Source organism: Rhincodon typus, chromosome 16 (genome assembly GCF_021869965.1).
Source record: "Rhincodon typus isolate 14 chromosome 16, sRhiTyp1.1, whole genome shotgun sequence".
Classification (NCBI taxonomy): Eukaryota; Metazoa; Chordata; class Chondrichthyes; order Orectolobiformes; family Rhincodontidae; genus Rhincodon; species Rhincodon typus.
This window is the reverse complement of record NC_063347.1, coordinates 47703569-47710718: the sequence shown is the minus strand read 5'-3', so window position 1 is coordinate 47710718 and position 7150 is coordinate 47703569.

Here is a 7150-nt window from a genome sequence, read left to right as displayed (position 1 = left end):
TTAATTTATCTGTAAAGTCTGTTTTTCTCTTTTAGTAGAATTTTTTTGTCATCGACCACTTCGTGACAAAGAGCAAGTGATTCATTTTCTAATCTCAGCTGGATTCTGTGCTGACTGACTTACTTCACCTTTTCCCCATTCTCTGTGGTCAATCATAGAATGCTGAGGCATAGTTTGTGGATAAATTTATATACCCAAACGTACTTATACACTTTTTCATTTTTCCCTAACATAAATGTCACAGAGTAAACACTCCTAATTCTGGCCAATTGAGCCTCCAAAATTTCCATTGTCTAGGTCCTAAGCTCGAGGATTCACTTGCTATACCACTCCATTTCTCTACATCATGATTCTGCTTTAAGATTCTTGACACATCTTTGACAAAGCTTGTGGTAATCTGACCTACTATCTCTTTAGGTGGATCAGCGTCATAAATTTGCTTTATACATGTGCATGTGAAGTACACTTTTATTTCTCTACATGTATATGGTACTTACAAAAAGGGCATGACAATTTGGATGAAAATACAGACTTTCTATCAAATGACTTACCTTTCACATTGACCAGATGCTGCAGTGATGTTAGACGGATCCTCCTTCTTCTTTATCAAGCCGTCTGCCTGAAGGTAGGTCTGGTCCCTCAGCACCACAACCTCCAGCAAAGAGGCAGGTCAGTAAAAGGATGCGCATCTGAAAAGAATGGCCAGAAAAAAAATCAATTCTTTAGTAGCGAGTGTCATTAAAATGCTCTGTGTAAATTTTTTAGAACTTCTCATTAGAGCTTTCCTCTGTAGCAGAATGACAGTTCACTACTTTACAGCATTCACACTCTTACCTCCAATTATTTTGATCACTGTTCCGAAATCAAACCAAGGAAATACAGTGAGTGTCATAATTTCAAATGCATTCTAAGAAGCTCCCTGCTTCAATGTGTGTTTCCTCCCAGCACCATTCAGCTCCAGAACTCATAACAGCATTGGTCTAAACAAAGGCTGAATTCCATAGTTGAGGCAATGGTGTGTGCCTCCGACACCAGGGAAACAATTAGCCAGTGCAATCTTAAGGAGCCAGTAAAGTTGATGAAATCAGTGTTAATTGGCCAGGGGAGGATCTGCAAGCACAAAAGCATAATGACTTAGGCTGTTGTATGAAAGCTTTTCAGCCAGAATAGTGTCTCAGGCCCAGCGACCTTCAACTGATTCCTCAATAACTTTCTCTCTCTCTCCCCCAAGTGCAGAAATGGGACTGCTCACTAGTACTTGCCCAGCATCTGGCTATGTTTGCAATTCCCCCTATTGAGTGATGCCATGGTCTCATTTACAAGACCTGTCTCACTCAGATTTGAGACAGTGAAGACACCTTTCAAACCACATCTGTAACCTTTCAGAGAATTTAAGCAAATTGCATAAGAAATCAAGCGAGGCCTTTCTCGATGTCAGGAGCAACAAGTTGCATTTTCAAACCAAGTTCCATGTATCAGCACAAGATTTTCTAGTTAGCAGCATGAGGCCTGTTAGCAGTAATTCTTGACCATCATCATGCTCACCACTACCTAAGTTGACCTCAGTAATCTGTACGTTCCCATTGCACACAAGAACAAGCATGGATTAGACCAGCTGCATCTCGGGGCCATTCACTTGCTTTCTCAGTACTCACTCACTTAACACCAGTCTGGATGCTTCCAGCAGCCCCGCCTTCCTTTTCAAGGTATTATTCCTTCCAGTGCACTTTAAAGGCACCCCCACTCACTGTACTGGTGTCTTGCCTTGCTGTTTCGCACAGACAGAAAGCCAGGCAGTTTGTCATGCCTGTCAACAATCATTAGACAAGTGGGTGAATACGTTGCTGTATGGCACCATGCTGTATTTGATCTCAAACCTACAGCATGTGCCAGCAGACTGCGCAGCAAACACTATGTACATAAACAAAATGACCATGTCTCAAAGTTGAGGCAAGGGAAGGGGCTACTGTCAGCCAATAGCAGTTTCCAGTCTCAGTCTGGAAGCTTGGGTGTGGTAAAGTTCATTAGAGTCCAGGGAGTGGGCCACGGTCAGTCCTGCAGGACCTGTGCAGAGTGTCAGTGGATTCACAGATTAGCAGTTAGGCAGGTTCATGGAGAATAGCGAGAACTTTGATCAGTCATTAATCATGGACGATCATCCAAGTCAGACATTAAGGCGACAGCGGAGCACAATGAATGCTGTAGTATTTGGGAAGTTCGGGGAATTCATTGCTGGGAATTAGAGGCAACAGCATGGGATGTGGAGGGTAAAGGATGGTGATGGGTGGAAATTTGATGGATGTGGGGAGGGGTTGGAGGAGAGCAGTAGTGCATGCGGGGAGTGATGTGTGCATTTTGATGGTAGGTGTGACCAGGCTGCAGTGATGTTGCTCAGGGCAAGGATGAGAGTTGGAGTTTCCATTCACAGTTGGAAAATGGGAGGGTTCAGCAGAGGTGGGCTGTTTGGGGAGTGATAGGAAAGAAAGGGACATGGAGGCTTGGGATATGGTAGGGACCAGGCAATGAGGCCAAGCCTGGTACTCACTGTGCCCAGCATGATTTGTGTAGCCTTCCACGATCTGCCAATTGTTAAACACAACCTACAGATGGAAAAGGGGTGGAGACTCATCCAGAGAGTGGGGAGTCACAATCTGCGCATGGTCATAAACTAGACACTTCACCTCTGTATAACTGCAAGGAGTATTTGTATCAATCATGTACCAGCAGAGTGCAGCTTGAAGTCATTTAGCATCATATCGTTGTGCATGTATTTCACACACAGCATCTCCAAATGTCTGGCATGAAAATACTGGTCACAAGCTATATTGATCATGTGATTGGTCCTTGCAAATTGGAGATGACATTTTTGAAGCAGGTGACTTTATGAAGGAAGCACATGCCAGCCACAATGCACACAGCTAATGCAAGACCACCTGGGCACCCGGGGCATAGAACTGATATCCTTGCCACCTGAACTGTTAGTATAATGCAATACTCTCCTGTATGCAATGGCACCTTTTGTTGGCGAAGTGGGGTGAGGAGAAGGGATCAGTGCTTATGGAGCACTTACACTCTGCTGTTACCTATTTGTGACATGACTGGACCTTAAATCACTCATGCCAAGAACTAAGCAATACATTTCCCACTGCAGGAAGGAGTATTTTGAGCCCTCATTTCAAAGGGGTACAGATGCTGACTCCTCTCATTGTCAAGCACTGGTTCTCTTTCTACCCGCTCTTCACACATGGTCATTGCAAATGTGACTGCTGGATCTGGGCACAGGAAGTGCTAATGTTACAGTGGTGCAACGAGGGTGCAGAGAAACAGAAGAGGAACTGATGCATCAACAAGCTCCAGCAAATGCAGAACAGCCTCCGCATAAAGAGGTTGCAGATGAAGAGCCCCTCCGGATGTATAGCAGATAGAGGAGGGTCATAGTGTTTTGTCCTGTATGCCATTTCCCCTGCCTGAGCAAGGCAGTGTTGGCACAAGCTAACAATGCCCCAGAACACTGACTCAAATACACCAGCTGCTGGAGTGGGACCTGCAGCCTGAAGGATGGGGGCACTGCCATCCCATCCACCTGTGTAGGACTGGCTCCTTCCAGGGAGTAACTGGGGACCTATCTGGGATCTCTCACTGAATCATCCACCAACAAAGTGTGCCAAGACTGCAACCAATGCCATTTGTGCCACTTCATCTCGTTTCCCCGTGACCAGGTCAATCCTGCAGCCTGCGGGCAATAGGATACGGAGAGAAAGCTGGAATCCCACAGGTGCAGGGTGCAATGAATTGCACACACCACACTGAGAAGACCAGCTCATAATGCAGCGGAGCTCAATAATCCACTCAAAAAAAAAGAGTTCCAATTCCATCACTGCAAATGATCTAAGATCAGCAGTTCCACTTCTTAGAGATTTGTGCCGAGTAGCTTGGGAGCAGCCGTGATGCCTGCTTCCTTGAGAACACACCTGTTCCTGCTGCATTTGAGGATCCAGATTTACAAAGAGATGGTTACTGTGAGACTGGGGCTACCCATTGATGGCTGATGACTTTATCACGTGCCCCCTTATGGAGGCAGACCACTGATAGAACGCAGCCCATTTGGAGGGTAGGTGTTTGTAGTGATTACATCCAGGGTGACCTCGTTGACTGCGAGGTCATTGATTGGGGTTCTAATCCTGGGCCAATCAGGAAAACCCTGGCTGACTAATATAACCAGGAGATTAATTAAAAACAATATAACCAGGAGATTAGAATCTCCTTAGTTCAGGGACTGACTCTGAGTTGGCTGGCCACAGCCCGTGTACTGTGTACAAGTAAATAAAGGGTGACTTGGTGATGGAACACCGGCGTTTTGTGTAGTTATTTCAGTGGTGATGAGAGTAAACAGGACGTGCCTGAAGATCATTTGCTTGTTACGGTCGTTGTCTTGAAGTTGGCGTAAGCATTTTTGGCATCATAGCCTTTTATCTGGGAAGATTGACTCATTTGATCCTGCTGTTGAAGACTGGCCCCAGTATGTGGAAAGAATGTGATTTTTTTTGGGGCATATGACATTGGGGCAGATAAAAAGGAATGAGTAATCCTTCTGACTGTTGGCGGACCTGCAGCTTTCTTGGTTATAAGGCGCTTGGCTTTTCCAAAGGCACCAGGCACAAAAACCTTCCGAGAGTTGACAGAGCTGGTGAAGGAATATTACAAGCTAAAACCTCCTCTATTTCTGAGATGATATTGGTGCTTTTCGGCTGTTAGAGAAGCCAGGGTCAGCCAGAGGCCTCCAAGTTGAGGACGCTGGCAAGAAGCTATGTCTGGGGGCCGGGGTTGATGCTGACATAGCTGCGTTGGTGGGACAACGCTCAGAGTGCTGACAAGGACAAAAATTGCCACCAGCAGTGCCCCCACATTCATGAGAATGACTGGGAAAAACCTGGACTCTGTTGCATGTCAACTGTGCCGGTCCTTTCATGGGCTCAATGTTCCTGGTCATTGTGGATGCCCATTCAAAGTGGTTGGACATGCATAAATTTCGTTTGGCAAACTCAGGGATGATGATTGGGCAGCTACAAGCATCTTTCACGATACACAGACTCCGAGTAGTATTGGTCGCGGACAATGGGACGTCATTTACCAGCAGGGAATTTAAATATTTCCTAAAGTCAAACGGCATTTGGCACATAAAGACAGCTCCATACAATCCTTCGTCCAATGGTCTAGTGGAAAAAGCGGTCCAAATGTTGAAGGCAGGTTTCAAGAAGCAGCTTACTGCATCACTTCATACCAAACTCGCCCGGTTCCCATTAGATCACAGGATCACTCCACACACAAGAGGAATAGCTCCAGCAGAGTTGCTGATGGGGAGAAGACTCCACACCAAGTTAAACCTGATATTCTCAGTTCAGGATGAGGGGTGTACAGAGGGTTAGACAGCGGCAGGAACACCAATGCTGGCCACATGCCACCTCCAAATCGAGAGACAATTTAATTCAGGGGAAGACCTTTGGTGCCAGAACCATGGAAATGGCCTTGTATGGGTCTGAGGTGTGGTTGGGTCTCATCACTTAAAGTTCAAGTAGGTGATACAGTCTTGAACAAACACATGGATCACCTGAAAGCTGTTACCTCACAAACGGGGCAGGAGCAAAACATACCTGGCCCCTCAGGACAGCCAGAAACCTGTCAGAAACCGTAGGTTCTCCCCTTCCATCTAGTGTCAAGCAAATCTCAGAGTCCAAGATGGATGCAGCCTCGATAACGTTACCTCTGGAAAAGGAGGAAGAAACTACCAAAATGCTCTGGATGCAAGAGGTGGGCTACAATCCGGTTACATGCCACCCATGTTAGAATCCGAATCAGAGGAACCAGACTTAGGGTGAAAAAGATGCAGGAAAGGCTACAAGCCAAAGACCAGGCCTCCATCCTCAGGGGGAAGGGCTTTAGTGATTTGAACCAGGTTGACCTCATTGATTACAAGGTCATTAATTGGGGTTGTTAACCTGGACCAATCAGGAAAGCCCTGGCTGCCAATATAACCAGGAGATTGGGAAGGGTAGGGATCAAATCAAATTAGACTTGGAAGGGGGAAATAATGCACCTCCAACTCTGATTTGATTTCTATATTCCCCTTCACTTTTTCTTTGACGTAAGCATTGCTCCTACCAAGCTTTGCTTGTTACTGGTTCATTGGCCACATGAGTGTTTTTCCTAGTGATGGAAATATTGAACAAAATTATCTCGTATTTTTACTGACTCCTGCACTTACACATGCATGACACAGGTGCTGTGGGGAAAAATAAGCACGACTACTGTATGACAGTCGTAGAGAGGAGAAAAACAAATATACCCAGGAGGTTAGATTTAGAATCAGTTCAGGCGAGTGACTCCGAGCTGGCTGGCCACAGCCAGTGTATTGTGCACAAATAACTAAAGGGTGACTTGGTGATGGGTTACCAGCCTCTGCGAAGTTATTTCAGTGTTAAATGCTGATGAATGGAGAGACTGGGAACTGACTTCCAACAGGATGAGGACATTGAGCAGGAAGAAAAGATCTTGTGCGTGATAGAGTGCCACTGCATCAGGCACTACAAGCCTCACAGGAATAAACTGATACCCAGTTCCCGTAGATGTGAGCTGGATAGAGTAATCATTTACTGACTAATAATTGTTAGTAATTGATATTCAAGCCATTTGTGTGTTCCGAGAGGCAAATGCAGCTTTTGTTTATTTGATTGCTGTCCACTTCTTGCGATGGTAAATACAAACTATTTTTTGAAGCATTAGAAGGCTTTCCTGTACGTGATGGCCGCAACATGCATTACTGGTAAGACACTGGGTTACAGAGAGCAGTCAGGTAAGCTTACCCAGCTAGAATACCCACTACCCTGGTTTTATTTGAATTCCAATTCCCTAGTTATGCAGATTGTGAGAACACCAATTGCACAATGGTTCAAATGCAGCCTGTCCCAATAATATATATCCCAATTTCCACAGTAGCGGTGTCAGGGATACAAGAACCAGAATCTACTTAACACACAACAATTTGGGCCACAGCTTCACTTCTCTAATCTTCCGCATCCTGTGCCAATTTATACATAGACAACAAGGTGCAGGGCTGGATGAACACAGCAGGCCAAGCAGCATCATAGGAGCA